Genomic DNA, 17,052 nt, shown 5'->3' with positions numbered 1-17,052 from the left:
GTCCTGGAACTTACTCTGCAGACCAGGCTGGCCTCGAACTCGGAAATCCGCCTGCCTCTGCCTCCCAAGTGCTGGGATTAAAGGCGTGCACCACCACTGCCGGGCTTTGAACTGTTTTTTTTGTTTGTTTGTTTGTTTTGTTTTGTTTTGTTTTTTGTGCAAGGTGAAAGATAAGAAATTAAGTTAATTCCTCTGCAAGCAGAAACCACCAGCACCATCTATTGAACAGTCTATCTATCTTTTTCCAATTCAATCTTTTTCCAACTTAGTTTTTGCCTCCTTTGTAAAAAAAAAAATAATTAAGTGAGCATAGGTTTACTGTTTAATTTACAGATCCTCTATTATAATGCATTTTGTTCCTGCCTATTTTATGTCAGTACCAGACTGTCTTTATCACTATAGCTCTGTAGTATAATTTGAGGTTGGTCACTGTAACGCCTCCCTCATTGTTTTTGTCCTTTAGGATTTTTTTTTGTCTATTCATGGTCTTTGCTGATTCCATATGGATTCTTGTATTTTTTTTTTCTGAACCTATGACATATGACATAGGAATGATGATAGGTAATTGTGTTACTCCTGTAAATTAATTTTGGTAGCACGGCTACTTTCTCAGTATTAATTCTGTCAATCCAGGAGCATGCAATATCTTTTTATCTTCTGGAATCTTCTGTGATTTCTTTTTTCAATATTGCAATGTTTTTGTTGTTGAGGTCTTTCACTTCTTTGGTTACATGTATTCCAAAATACTTAACCTTTGAATACTTTTGAATGGAATATATAAAAATAAAAAGAACACATGGTTGGGTGTAGTGGCACATGTATTTACTACCAGCACTCAGGAGGCATAGGCAGGTAAATCTTTATGAGTTCTAGGCCATTCAGATCTGCATAATGAATTTCAGACTTGGCAGAGCTACACAGTGAGATATGCCTCAAGAAAATCAAGCAAGTACATGAAGCTGGGAGGGAAAAGTAGTAGAGGAGTTATAGGAGTTGCCTCTCTCTTGCCTCTTGCCCCCTTACTCCCTTCCCCCCTCTCTCCATGTGGCCATGGCCGGCCCCCATTTCTCTACTCTCTCCTTCTCTCTGCCTTTCTCTGCCTTTGCTACCCTCTTAACTTCTCCCCCCATGCCCTGAATAAACTCTATTCTATACTAAAAAAAAAAAAAAAGGAGTAAGTTTCATTGCAGAACATAAGGAACAAGCCTAATTTTTTAAACTAAATTCTGCTCTGTCCGTAGAACATCTTACATCCATAACAGTGGTACCCAAGAATAGTAAGTGTTCTACGAATAGGAGTTTACAAGTTTGTGTTAACTTTTTTAATCCAAAAACTACATCAGGGAACATAATAATAAAGCTACGACCCAAAATTGTGATTTTTCTATCTTAGTTGGAGATCATGTCCATAACCACTCACCCACTGTCCATGCCAAATAGACAAAGATTGTGCATTTAGAAGGATAAGGCTTGGAATTTCACCTTCTGTATGTGTGTTTTTGCTTTACTCTTCTGAGCTCCCATTATTTCTATCTGAATAGTGGAAGACTTTTAAGGTCCACAGGATTGTTAAGGAGACAAAATGAGCTCTTGTTTGATCATGAAATATTAATCTTTCTTTCCTTCCTTCCATGTCTCTGCTCCTACTTAAACTTCCGAACACAATATACATCAAGTAGCTCAGAAACATTCTGGACAGGAGTTTTGTTTTCTTTATTCAGCGTCATGAGACTGAGGCCACATACGATTTTCATTCCCCATACCTAAGGCACAATGTACAGGATATGTGTTTGCTATTATTATATGAAAACATCTGTTGAAGTTTGGCTTGGAAGGTAAATGCTTGCTAAAATTTGATAGCTGATCAATAATACTATGGAACTGAAGACATGGCTTTAAATAACCTGAATATTTATATATTAAAGTGACAGGAAGCATATGGTCTGTTAATGTACAGCTTAATAAGGCCATCCTAACTAGCAGAACGGTTTGAGTTATAGAAACCAGGAGAGGTCCAGATAGTGTCAATTGGAAGTAACCAATTACCCTGATGTCCACATCCTGAAATCCAGAAATAATATCTTGGTTTTGTTTTCCTCTCCTAAGAAAGCAACAACAACATACCTTTTACTATTATTCTGCCAAAGGAAAAAGTCTTTGTCTTTTTGTTTATCATGTGTTTTTTTTGTTTGCTTTTGTTTTGTTTTGTTATTTCCTCATGAGAAAGGGTCTTATTCTCAAGCCTAACTTAGCCTAGAACTCACATGCTTGCCTCAAATTCTCAATCATCCTACATTAGCCTCCCAAATGCTCCCAAGTACTTTTAACCATAGAGCAATCTCTCAAGTCCTGTCCTTTGGGGTTTTGTTTTGAGACAGGCCCAAACTAGCCTTGAACTCCCTATGTAACTGAAGAGAAACTTGAACTCCTGATTCTGCTGCCTCCACTTCCCAAATGCTGGCCCTTAGAGAAGTGGACCACGGTATTCCGTAGCAGTCTTTTAAAGTAAAGTCATCTTCCTTTTCTCAACACTTGTCTCTTAATTGGCTTGTGGTAAAGTCAGTATACAGCTGGGTCAAGTAATCAGATAAACCCCACAGTTTTCTGTTGCTCACTGCTCTCATCTAACTCCCTAGCCTTCTTTCTAGGCTCTACTTGGTTATCAATAAGAAGTTCTGGAGGAATGTGATGGAGGAAACCTGTTTACCTATTCAATTAGAAGTCAGTGTTCTAAAACACTTGGCTCTGGGCTACTGCTTAACATATCCTAGTAGCTTTGTTTCTGCAATATAACTATCATGTATGTGTGCATTTGCTAGGATTTTATACCTCTTTCACAGAATGATACATTCATTCATACATCCATTCTCCATTCTCTCTCTTTCTCTCTTACACACACACACACACACACACACACACACACACACACACACTATTTATCTACCTTACCAAAACCACTGGAAAAGTATTTAAAGCAAGAGAAAAATGGATTTTATAAACCCAGAAAAACTATTCCTAGTCTATATAAAATTACTGCAGTCAACTCGATTGCTCTAATCTAAGGAGTTAGGCAAAGCCAACCTCTGTTAGTGGGGGTTCTCTAGAGGAACAGAACTGACAGAATGAGTCTCTCTGTGTATAGAAAAGGGATCTATTAGAGTGGTACAGCTTGTCCAGAAATGGCTATCTACCAATGGAAGGTCCAAGAATCTACAAGTTGCTTAGTTCATGAGGCTGGATGTCTCAGCTGGTCTTCAGTATTCTCTGAAATGCCAAAGAAATGGGTTGTAATGGCAGTGAAGAAATGGACTTACTAGCGAGGCCCAGCAATTAGGCAAACAGAGCAAGCTTCCTTCTTCCATGTCCTTATATAAGCTTCCAGCAGAAGATGCAGACCAGATTAAAAGTGGATCTTCCCATCTCAAAAGATCCAGACTAAAAGTGGTTCTTCACACTTCAAATGATTTAATTAAGTAAAAATTCCTCACAGTGTACCCAGCCATATGGAATTTGGTTAAGTTCGGATCTAGTCATGTTCACAACCAAGAATTAGCTGTCACACCAGCACATATTAGTAACAGAGTTGGAATTTAAAGGCATGACTCCTTGTGCCTCAGTGGAATACATCTGAGTGTGTGAACTGATATAGGAATGCTTTGTTTCCCTGAGTGAGTGGCCATCCAGTTTCCCATTTTTATTTCTCAGAAAGAGCCTCCCTGGTGATGCTCACGAGAAGCACAAAGCATTTGGTCAGAATCTAGAAGTTCACAACAATTTCTACGTGCTTGGGTCATAAGCACTTCTCTCTGTCTGTCTGTCTGATGTTTGTCTTTCTCTCTCTCTCTCAGTGTTAACACCACAGAACTAAAGGGAAAATGTGCAGATGCAGAGTCACGTGTCATTGATCTGAGAAGTTACTTAGGATTCTAAATAATAATCATGGAGAGATTCTGGTACTTTGCTTTTTTAACTAAGTCACGCTCTGGCAGAAGGAATACGAGGAGCCAGTGGGTCCCCAGCTCCTGTGTAATTGTAACCTCTGTCTGATAAGTAATGCAGTTCCAGTCACCTTACCAAGTCTCACATTGGCACAGCATGTAGTACATGCTCTTGGTAACCTTGCAAACATTACATATTCAAATGTTTCACTTGCATATACTATGTTTTTAGTTCTGATTTTGAAGATACAAAAACATTTGAAATTATTTGACAGAGCAGAAGGGACCAGGGAAGGATCAAAATGAAGACTGGCAAACTGTTTAAAAGAAAGATGCCTCATTTGGGGAAAAAGAAAAGGTTTTTCAGGGCTGGAGAGATGACCCAGTGATTAGTAGCACTGTCTGCAATTCCAGAGGTGCTGAGTTCAAATTCCAGCAGCCACATGGTGGCTCACAACCATCTGTACTGGGATCTGATTCCCTTTTTGGGAAGATAGAGCACTTATCTACATAAAATAAATAAATCTTTTAAAAAGTTTAAAAAAGGTTTCTGTCTACATCTCTCATAGCTAACTTAGTCTGAATACATGCTTGGTATTATTACACTCAAGCCAGGTTTATCTAATTTCACTTTTTTTCAAACTAAAACAAACATGTTCAGGTAAAGAATAAGGGTAAAACCCAACTAGATGAGTACATAGTATCATACCAGGAGACACAGATGATTCATTCAGTTTTTTATTTTTTTCAATAAAAATTTATTGAATGTCTCCTACATTCCAGGTATTGTGTTAACCCTAAATGTATAATAGTAGGCACCATGGCATGGTTCTTGTACTTTCAGGGCATACAGAAACACAGCCAAAGATAGATTTTAATCAGTTACACTAAGGGCTATATAATTATATGACAGATATGACTCTGTATATTAGGAAGGATTCTCTGAAGCAGCAGCTCTCAATCTGTGAGTCACAGTCTCTTTGGGGGTTTAATATCAGACATCCTACATATCAGATATCCTACATATCAGATATTTACATTGTAATTCATAAGGGTGTCAAAATTACAGTTATAAAGTAGTAACAAAATAGTTTTATGGTTGGGGGAGATATCACTACAACATGAGGAACTGAATTAAAGGGTCACAGCATTAGAAAGGTTGAGAACCACTGCTCTGAAGGAACAGAACCAGTATAGTGAGTATATATTGTGAACAGAGATGGATTAAATTGGCTTACATGATATGGGGCAGTTAGTCCAACAATGGCTGTCTGGATGCTGGAGAGATAGAGAATCCTGTAGTTGCTCAGTCCACAAGGCTGATGTCTCAGCAGTCCCAATCTTGTGCTGAAGCCTGGAGGATTCTTGGAGAGTGCTAGTCTTCAGTTTATGTTAGAAGGCTGAAGAAGATGGGTTCTGATATCAGTAAAGGTGGTATCATCAGCAACAGCAACATAGTAGATGCAGTGACCAGCGAGGAGCAAAGGTGGACAAGCAACAACATTATTTTTCCCTGAACCTTTTTATATCTGAGTCACTACTAGAAAGTGATGGCCGCTCTGGAACAAACAAGAGTCGCGTTTCTTGTGTTTCTTAGTAGAGTCCAGGTCCAATCAAGTTGATAGCCAACACGGTTATTTTCCAATTCCATAAGTTCACATATTAGGATGGTTAACTGGCAAGTTAAGAAACACCTGGGGTATCAATAAAGCATACCTTTCAGTGTCTATGAGGGTTTTAAAGACAAGATTAATAAAAGTGGAAATGACTTGCTCAGAACATGCATGGCACCATTCATCCATGGACTGGAGTCCTGACCCAAATAAAAATGGAAAAGGAAAAGCCAATTGAGCTCTCCTGATTTACCAGGATGTGAACATGGCAGACTTCTGTTGTTGCAGACAGGAACTGATCCTGGTGTCAGAACTGCCTCAGGATGGCATCCAGGAACCGTTAGTCAAAATAAACCTTTCTTCCATTAAGTTGCATCTTGCCAGGAATTTCTCCCTTTTACTTGAAGTAGTAAATTACTGTCTCTAAATAAACTATGGACAATTAATTAGGGATAGTAAGATTCTAAATATGAGGCTAGAGAGATGGCTAAGTGGTTAAGACCACTAGTTGTTCTTCTAGAGGTCCTGAGTTTAATTTCCACGGTGACTCCAACCATCTGTTGGAGGATCTGATGCCCTCTTCTGATGTGCATGAAGACAGCTACAGTGGACTCACATACGTTAAAATAAATAAACCTTTTAAAAACAAGGTTCTAAATATCTTTCTCATGTCCCATTTTATCAAACTGGTAGGATAGCTGATATAAAGCAACAGTAATAAAACCTCTACCACATTCCACCTCCCATTCCTTATCGAACTCAACAATGAATGGATTTGCAGAGCATTTAATCTACTATTTTCCCAGATTCTTTTGCATAATATATGATCTTATGTAAAAACCTGTATGGTCTTTTGCCATTAAGATCTTCTGAGGGTGGGTGATCATGTGCTTGTTTTTAAACTTGGTAAATTTGAAGGGCTTCTAGACAATTCTAGTAGAGATATCATGTGGGCATATGTACTGATGACAAAATCACACAAGCAAATCATAAAAGCAAGTTGGAAGGCTTCATATACAATGCAATTTAAAGCCTTTGACTTGTCTATGCAGAATATACAGTGAGAAGAAAATAAGCTTTCTTTTTCCTTTTTTTTTTTCCAAAAAGATCACTGTCTTAGGGTTTCTATTGCTGTGTGTGATAAAACACCATGGCCATAAGCAACTTGAGGAGCACAGGATTTATTTCCTTTACACTTCAACATCACAGTCCATTATCAAAGGAATTCAGAGCAGAAACTCAAGCCAAGAACCTGTAGGCAGGAGCTGATTGGGGTGCTACTTACCGGCTTGCTCTCCATGGCTTGCTCAGCCCGCTTTCTTATAGAACCCAGGATCATTAGCCCAGGGATAGTACTTCCCACACCAATTGTTTCTCAAGAAAATGCATCACTGGCTTGCCCATGGGCCAATCTTAATTCTCAATAGAGGAGTCATCTCATATAGCAGTAGCTAGTTAATTTGAGAAGTGACTAGCCAGCACAGATAGATACTGTAGACAACAGTCAAAAAGGCAGTGCAGTTGTGCTATCAGAAGAAATTTAAAAAAAAAAAAAAAACGAGTGTTCCCCTCAAAAGTGAGTAGTAAACAGTGCCAAGTATTGTCTTAATAGTCAAGTAAGATGGATAGAACTCTCCCATTGGCTTTTCTAACATGGTTAGTGACAGTGATGTTAAGAGGCACTGTTTTAGTAGAATGACCTGGACAGAAGGCAGATTGGACTAGGCCAAGAAATGAATGGGAACTTAACAAATTTTGGCTATAAAAAGAAGAGATGGGCAAACACCAATCCCTGGCACTATTAATGATGCTTTGTTATGCTTGCAGACAGGAGCATGTTGTCCTCTGAGAAGCTCCACCCAGCAGCTGACTCAGACAGTTACAGCCACCAAGAGCCACCAAACAGTGGTTGGAGCTTGGGGATTCTTATTGAAGAATAGGAGGAAGGATTGCAGGCACAAAGGGGATAGGAACTCCACAGGAAGACCAACAGTCAACTAATCTGCACCCCTTGGGCTCTCAGAGTCTGAACATCAGCCAAAAAACATACACAGGCTGGACTTAGGCCTCCTGACACATATGTAGCAGTTGTGCAGCTTGACCTTCATGTGGGTCCTGGACAACTGGCATGGGGGCTATCCCAAAAGCTGTTGCCTGTATGTGGGACATGTTTTTCTGCCTTGTTTGGCCCCAGTGGGAGAGGAAGCACCTAACCAGGCAGAGACTTGAAGTGCCAGGGTGGGGGGATACCCAGGAGGGCCCCACCCACTCAGAGGAGAAGGGGGGAGTGATGGGGAAGGATTGTGGCAGGGGTGACCAGGAAGGGGGCAGTGAGTGGGATGTAAAGAGAATAAGTAAAAAAATATATTTAATTTTTAAAAAGGAGAGGAGAGATAAAATGGCCTTTGGGGAAGTATGTGGAATCTATGCAAATCTCTTTTCCAAAGATGGGAAAAACTCAAGTGGGTGCTCCAGGGAAAAAAGGGGGAGCTTTTCTTTGTCTGAAGACTATGCAGGAGATCCTTCTGTCTAGGCCCACAAAAGGAAATGTTATTCTACAGTATGAAATCAGTTAAAGGGCATTTTTAAAAAAAGGATCAGTAGATACCAGAGAACTGGGTAGGAGGTAAGGAAGAAGACATGAACACCATGGAGGGGTTGGTTAGAAGAAATCATCCTGTATAATACTTTCCTTATAATTGTCAAAGCTCATAAACCACACAAAACAGTGAATCCTAGTATATCATGATCAACTCATCGAATATAACAAATGTGCCCCATATTGGTAGCAAAGGGAGTCCAGGATATATAGGAAATTCTCACATATCTGTACTCTACGGGAATTTACAGATAAACCTAAAACTGCTGGTTTTTTTTTTTTAATCTACCTACAAAAGTCCTTTAGCAAAGGCCTTGTGACAGTTATTGGTATAGTGTCTTTCCAGTGTTTTCTCTTTTACTTTGATTTAGTTTGTTTGATCTAGTTTATTGTCTCATCTGTAGCTCAACACCTTTCAAGATGATTTTCAAAGAAAAAAATAACCCAAAAGGAAGGCATGCTGGCTGCTTTATGCCAACTTGACACAGGCTAGAGTCATTTGGGAAGAGGGAACTTTAACTGAGAAAATGCCCTACCAGATTGGACTGTGGATGAGCCGCTGATACATTTCCTTGATGAATGATATGGGAGGGCCCAGTTCACTGGGGCAGTACCACCCTGGGCTGATAGTCCTGGGTGTTATAAGAAAGCAGACTTAGCAAGCCAGTAAGGAATGTTATTCCATGACTTCTGCATCAACTCCTGCCTCCAGCTTCCAGCTTCTAGCTTTTTTGTTTGTTTGTTTGTTTTTGTTTTTTGGAAACAGGGTTTCTCATATAGCCCTGGCTTTCCTGGAACTCACTCTGTAGACCAGGCTGGCCTTGAACTCAGAAACTTGCTTGCCTCTGCCTCCCAAGTGCTAGGAATAAAGGCATCACTGTCAGCTAGCTTCCAGCTTCTTAACTGCTTTGTGGAACTGTGACCTGCAACAAACCCTTTCCTCTTTGAGTTACTTTTGTTTATGATCTTTGTCATAGCAATCAAAAAGTACCTATGAAAGCAGGTTTTTTTCAACTCTTTCTAAAAACAAAAAGGCAGTTGCATTGAGCCCATTCTGTAACAGAACTCGATAGTCACAAAAAGTCCCTTCCTCTGGTATCTGTCCAACCAGCTTCTTAAGGACATACAGTGAAGAAGTTCTAGTGATACTGTGAGCAGCACAGTCAGGAGCACAGCGATTGATGGGTATATACCAAGGACAGCCATTCAGCATCATAGTCTCTGAAAGTCATGATTCCCTGGACATATGTGGGCTTCTTTTGGATTACTTTCCACTCTGCAGTCCTTTGGAGCATGCCATTTAAGTGGAAGCCATGTGGTGATATGTAATCCTGCAAGAAAGATCTACCATGCCTGTTATGGGGCCCCTCTGCTTCACTGCAAGCAGCATCAGTATCCTCCATACACCTAGGTCTCCTCCCATATCCTAAAGCCAAATCTACTCAATGGCAAGATTAAAAAGATATTTAATGACATAGCTAGTTCACTGTGCCCCCAAATGTGCATTTTCTTCTCAGTATACATGTGTAATTTTATAGAAAAGAAGCAGCATGCTTTTGCACTTCCTCAAATTACCTGCTCAGCTTTTTCAGTGTGTGTTTCAACAACTCCTGATGAGAAATCTTGAAAGCCTTAGTAATTAGTCACTGCACTCAGGTGTACATTTGAATTATTCAAGAGAAACAATCTTCCCACTAATAAATGAAACAAAATATCCTTTCTCCGATCTCCCTGCTTACTGTTATAGAGGGGAAAACAGGGAGACACCCAAATGAACATTTTATTTCTATAGATTTAAGATTGTTAAGGCCTTCTTTAATGGTGGTCTATGCATATTCATGTCAATTATATAAGACTGTAGCAAGTTGAGTGGTTTTTTGTTTGTTTGTTTTGTTTTTTTGGTTTTTCGAGACAGGGTTTCTCTGTGTAGTCCTGGCTATCTGTAGACCAGGCTGGCCTCAAACTCAGAAATCCTCCTGCCTCTGTCTCCCAAGTGCTGGGATTAAAGGCATGTGCCACCACTGCCCGATGACTTTTTTTTTTTTTTTAATTATTACTCCAACAGCGACTCTCCAATTTCTTTAGTGAAAAACATGTTATTTCATTTGGGGACACAGTTTACCTAATGAGAAATTGACACTTCTTAATCTGATGATTTAGATTCTGGCCAATGTGGTGGGAGTGGTGTGTGTGTGTGTGTGTGTGTGTGTGTGTGTGTAAGAGAGAGGGGGGAAGAGGAAGAGGGAGGAGGAAGAGAGAGAAAGGAGGCAGAGACACTGAGACACACAGAAAGACAAAGACAGATAAAGATACAGAGAGATTTCCTGAAAGTAAAAAGCATCCTGTTGCATGGACAATGGTTGTGATAGTTACAGTTTAAATGATCATCTTGAACCATAAGGTGATATTTTAAGAGCAAAGTACAGGCAGCTTTGGAGATGACTCAGTGGGTTAAGTGGTGTTGTGAGAGATGAAGGCTTGAATTCACACACACACACACACACACACACACACACACACACACACATATGCAAGCAGGGAGGGAGGGGACGGTAAGAGCAAGTAAAGCACATAAAACTGGGTCTTTGGAGGCAGTCCAATTCTAGACAACATGATGCTCTTTTGCATTACATCTTTAGACAAACAATAGGTATCTGAAATGTTCCCACTGCTCACTACTTTTTAAAGATTTATTTATTTTTATGAATGTGCGTACACTGTCACTCTCTTCAGACAGATCAAAAGAGGGTATCGGATCCCATTACAGATGGTTGTGAGTCACCAAGTGGTTGCTGGGAATTGAACTCAGGTCCTCTGGAATTAGTCAGTGCTCTTAACGACTGAGCCATCTCTCCAGCCCCACTGGTCACTATTATTTGTAACTCAGAATTATTTTTTTTTCTTTGTAAAAGAAATTCCTTCAATATACTTTGACCATTTCCTTTGGTTATATTTTTCCAAATAAAAGGAATCATACCAAAGTGTTGGAAACATTGTGTCACATTTCTGCCATTACACTCATCAGAAAGAACAAGGTTGAAGGGATAGTGGTTAACAGAGAAACTCACAACTGGTCAGAGTACACAGAATATGCGTCAGTGGAGTGCTCTGCCACAGAGCATTCATATACTCCAGACCCCTCAGGCTCAGAGACCATCACAGAAATGGAGACAAAAAAGATCCTAAGAGCCAGATGTGAGGGAGGACAGAAGCTAAACAGTGTCTTCTTGACATGACAGGACTGCAGCACTCAGGAACTCACAGCAGTTCTGGTTGCCTGTGTTAGGACCATGCCAATTAACATTCTAATATAGAGGGAGGAGGGGATCACAAGCCTCCACACATAGCTGAGGAGCTATTGACAGTTGGTAGCTTCTGGGAGAGTCGGTTTCCTATAAGGTTGGGGGTCGCTGATAAGTTGACCATGATCCAGTGGATGACCATATGCCCAGGAAGAATATGGAGAGGACAGATTGGTGTCAATGGACTACTAAAAGTTGAGGGGGTACAGTGGTGGAGGTAGATTTGGAAGGAGTTAGGAGTGAATATGATAAAAATACATGGCATGAAATTCCCAAAGAATTAATAACATTTTTCAAAGAAAGGCCAATTTAGGAAAACTCAGCAATATGCAAGTATAAACCTAAATATTTGTTTTGTATTTTGAAAGGTGCACAGTGCTATCTTAAATTGCATTTTTGATGGTTAACAAAGCAATGCACATTTTTCTACTAAATTAGCTTTATATATTGCATAATTTCACCCAAACTAGAAAGGAGATTTCCTAATACAACAGAACTAAATCTAATACATCTTTAATTTATCTATTATATTTGTAACATATTGCTGAGTAACAACTGTATGGGTTTAATAAGCTAACTAGCTTTTCTTAGTTTTATAGATGTACAAATCAGGTGGAACATTAACTATGTCTCTATCTCAAGGTCTCCTTGAAGCCAGCACTTAAGAAAGTGATGGGGACTGTGGGACTGTAGTGTTTTCTAAAGTCTGTATTGGAAGAAATTTTGCTTCCCAGATCACTATGTGGTTGATAAAAGGACTCAATAAACCTTGGATGCGTATTAAACTGAAGTCTCATTTTTCCTCTGGCTACTGGCCAAAGGTCATGCTCAGTCAGTCTGTCTAGATAAACATGCAAGAAAGAGAACAAATGAAAATTCTGTAGCCTAATCTCAGAAGTGACATGCAATCAGTGTCACCAAATTCTCTTTGTAGAAGTCATGAGATACAGCTGAAACTCATGGAGTGGGCTATGTGGCTATGTGAATGCATGGCAGCTGCTGACTACAATGCTTGAAAGGCCTGAAGGAAGCATTTGTTGAATATATAGACTATAAAAAATTTTCAGTATTAAATTCAGACACATTTAGATTGTATGATGGGTGATTTGGGTTGTCAGGTTAACTACATTTGGAATTAACTAAAATCCAAGTGGCTGAATACACCAGGGAGGGATTTTTTTCTTTTTTTCTTTTTCTTTTTTCAAGACAGGGTTTCTCTGTATAGCCCTGGCTGTCCTGGAACTCACTTTGTAGACCAGGCTGGCTTCAAACTCAGAAATCCGCCTGCCTCTGCCTCCTGAGTGCTGGGATTAAAGGCGTGCCCCACCACTCCCGGCTCAGGAATTTTTGAAGGCCTATATAAGGACATGGAGAAGGAAGCATATGCTTTTTGTCTTCTTGCTTTTACTCTTGCTGGTAAGTCTATTCCTTCATGGGCATTAGAGCCTACTTCTTTGGGATTCTAGAGTATAATGAAGACATCCAACCTTGTGGACTAAACTGGATTCTTGGACTTTCTGTTCATAGCCAGCCATTGTTGGATGAGCTAGACCATACCTGTAAAGTCATGATATTAAATCCCCTTTTTATTCACACAGAGAAATTTATTCTTTTGGTTCTGGTCCTCTAGAGATCCCCGACAAATACAGATTTTGGTATTAGAAAGAGTTCTCAGGGATCTGAACCCTGCCCCTTAAGGAAGATTGTACAACATTGTTAAAGAAGGAGAACACAAAGCAAGGGAGGAGCTGGTGGGAGCTGCAGTGCTATCCAATTGTATTTTGAGATTAGGGGCTAAAGAAGGGAGTACTCGTTGGAGACTGGGCCATATCTAGGGCACCTGACTTCAAAGTCCTGAATTCATTCTTCTAGCATTAGGTCTAGAGCTCAGAGTGATAAGGAGACAAAGGAGCGGGTCAGCCCCTTGTAGTTAGGGCACAACAGTCAATTGGTAATAGATTTTTAAAACGTATGCACCTTGGTTTAGATAACAGCAATTTTTATACTGGTTGCCAGATAATTAAGAAAACATTTGGAGAAATGGGGTAAGTGTTCATTCCTAGGCCTGGGAACATCAACAACTTGTTTGACCCTGCCAGCAAGGTGGAGAAGTTGTCCTTGAGATGGCTAGACTCAGACAACTGTCTCCTTACAAGTTGTCCATGAGATGTCTCTGGACCCAGACAACTGTTTACATCAGAAGCTATTCAGCTTCCCTAGGACCTGGGACCTTGAATTTAGTTTCTGAAAACAAAACGGGTAGTACTTAGAATAAGTTTCTTTTGCTTGTTTCCAACATTATCCTAAGTTTGTTTGAATGGTTGGCTAAAGATTGGTCAAAAGATGACCTACTGAAAAGAAGTTTGAGATGCTTGAGATCCCTCAGTTTAATGTTGATGAAAGGATTTTAAGGCTGAGGGAAATTGCAATGCTAGAGTGTAAGTGCTGTGTAAAACCTAATCCTCCATAATGGGAAGACCCAGAAGACTAATCCTGTAAGACAAAATGGTGAGAGGGGCATCAGTACATATGAAGAGCTTTGTTGGTGCCCCCTTTTTTTTTTCTTGTGCCAGACCTTAGGGCTGGAGACTCTGCTGCTCAATTATATGAATTAAATGCAATGAATTTAAATGACCTCCATGATAACGGGGGCCATGTGACAGCCCTGAATTGTCAAAGGCAAGGTAATCCTAGTTATCATACTGGGCAGCATAGGCAACACAATGTGAAGCTATTTGTGTCCCATGTACAGGACCATCAAAGGGTGACCTAAGCAAAGGAGGAGTTCAATAATGAAATGAATAGGATGTCCCCTTCTGTTGACATTAATTAAAAGAATATCAGTGGTTATCATATTTAAATTTAAGATATTAAGAGAATGTCCCTCAAGTGACATTGTCATCTATTCTAAAATTTATATTGTTGGCAGTTGTACAAGGGATAGTTACATCATGTTAGGTGTAATTATGACCTAGTTGAATGTAAAATGGATTTGCAGTTGTACATGGGATATATCATGTTAGGTATAATTATGACTTGGTTGCTGTTTTCATTTGGACATAAAGCATGTCATAAGGAGATAGGATTGTATGTCTAATTGACAAGGGGAGGACTTTGATGGCTATTCTTGGTTGTCAATTTGACTACATCTGCAATTAATTAAAACAGAAGTGTTTGGGTCCTCCTGTGATGAATTTTTTTTTAAATGAGGGTTTTTTTTCATGTACATGAGTACACTGTAGCTGTCTTAAGACACACTAGAAGAGGGAATTGGATCCCATTACAGATGAGCCACCATGTGGTTGATGGGAATTGAACTCAGGACTTCTGGAAGAACAGTTGGTGCTCTTTACCGATGAGCCATCTCTCCAGCCCTGGAGTTATTTTTCTTAATTAAATCATTTGAAGTGTGAAGACCCACTTCTAATCCATATCTTTGAAGTGGGAAGGTACAGCTTTAATTCAGATCTTTTGAGGTGAGAAGATTCAGCTTTAATCTGAGAACACCTTCTTCCATGTTCTATATGTAGGACATGGAAGAGGGAAGCTTGCTCTATTTGTTTGATTATTTTTCTTCTAAGGCCACACTAAGATCTTTCAGGCATCTATTATAATATGATCGATAAGTCATTTCCTTTCTGTAAGAGCTAGCATTTTAAATACAATTTAAATATCTTCCTAATTTATTTTTTTCTGTGCTCACTGTTTAGTTGGATCAAACAGTATTTACACTAAATGAGAATGTCTAGGCTCCATCTCACCAGAGTTCAAAATGGTATACCTGAATAAGCAGGTATGTCTCTGTTCATGGCTTTCATGAACAGAGCAGTTCCCAACTCCCTTTCTAAGATGGATTCTCCTACAGTTACTCAGTACTTTTATTAATTTAGTTGCTTAAACTGAAAACCCTGACTTATTTTATTCTTGTTGGAAACACCTCATTTAGAACTCCTTTTGGCTTTAAGAAACTAGCCAGAATCCTTCCAATTTTCATTATTCTGGCATAAAATCCCATCTTGCTACATTCCATTTACTCATAGCTCCAAACAGTTTATTTTCTATCAGTAATCAGTTTTTGAAAATATGATAAAGCCAGTTCTCAGCCAAAAACCTCTCTAGTGGCTTTCCCACTTTAGTAGGAAAGAACATCACAATCTTCAGTCCCCTAAAGAACCTGATGGACCAGCTGGAGAGATGGCTCGGAGGGTAAGAGCACTGACTGCTCTTCCAAAGGTCCTGAGTTCAAATCCCATCAACCACATGGTGGCTCACAACCATCTGTAATGGGATCTGATGCCCTCTTCTGGCGTGTCTGACGACAGTGACAGTGTACTTAAGTATAATAATAAATCTTTGGGCTGGAGTGAGCAGGGACTGAACGAGTGGGGTTGACCAGAATGAGTGAGTCCAACAAGCACCAGCAGAGGTCCTAAAATTCAATTCCCAGCAACCACATGAAGGGCTCACAACTATCTGTACAGCTACAGTGTACTCACATATGTAAAATAAAATAAAAAGATAAATATTAAAATAAATAAATAAATCTAAAAAAAAGAACCTGATGGACTTCTCTCTCACCCCCTTCCTATTTTTAGATTATATCATGTGTGCTTGTGAATACACATAGGATGGTTCACATACGGAGGTCAGAGGACAACTTTATGGAGTCAGTTCTACCCCTCTCCCTTTACACGGGATATGGGGATTGAACTCAGGATGTCAGGCTTGCTTGAGAAGTGCCTTTACCTGCTTACCTTCAATTAAAAAAAAAAAACAAAAAACTTGGGCTGGTTAGATGGCTCGGTGGGTAAGAGCACTGACTGCTCTTCCATAAAGGTCCTGAGTTCAAATCCCAGAAACCACATGGTGGCTCGCAACCACCCGTAATAAGATCTGATGCCCTCTTCTGACGCATCTGAAGACAGCTACAGTGTACTTATGTATAATAATAAATAAATCTTTAAAAAAAATCTCATGCCACTTCATCTATTTCTCAATACCATTGACCTTGCTTCTGCCCCTCCAATATTTCCAGAACCCTCCCAATCCAGAGACTTATTTCCTCTGCCTGGACTACGTTTCCCTAATGACATAGCTCATTAATTTTATTCACCTCTTTCTTCGAATCTCATTCCATCACGGAGGCTATCTCTGCTTTCTGTGACAAAATAAGTCCCTGATATTAGTTTTTGTCAACTTGAACCATATGTTGTACAAAGATATCATGTCCATGACCATGTTTTTGTTTTTCATTAAAATAACATTTAAATTGGTAGACTGAGCAAAGCAAATTGGCTTTCTACGGTGGGTTAACCTCATCCAATGAAGATGAGAAATAGAAAATATAAATTGATCCTTCTGGTAGCAACAGACCAGTCTGATTGTCATAAGTAGGGATAATCATTTTTTTCTTCCTATTTTTTTTAATATTTTTTATTACGTATTTTCCTCAATTACATTTCCAATGCTATCCCAAAAGTCCCCCATACCCTCCCCCCTACTTCCCTACCCACCCATTCCCATTTTTTGGCCCTGGCATTCCCCTGTACTGGGGCATATAAAGTTTGCATGTCCAATGGGCCTCTCTTTCTAGTGATGGC

At 39.6% G+C, this 17,052-nt stretch overlaps 1 protein-coding gene across 1 annotated transcript in view; it reads right to left on the bottom strand.

The window, feature by feature from the left end:
- Positions 1 to 17,052, bottom strand: part of Rragb (Ras related GTP binding B) — a 118,435-nt gene that overhangs the window by 63,317 nt on the left and 38,066 nt on the right. The window lies entirely within an intron of this gene.

The sequence above is a fragment of the Mus caroli genome, chromosome X (genome assembly GCF_900094665.2).
Source record: "Mus caroli chromosome X, CAROLI_EIJ_v1.1, whole genome shotgun sequence".
NCBI lineage: Eukaryota > Metazoa > Chordata > Mammalia > Rodentia > Muridae > Mus > Mus caroli.
This window is presented reverse-complemented; position numbering and strand designations above follow the sequence as displayed.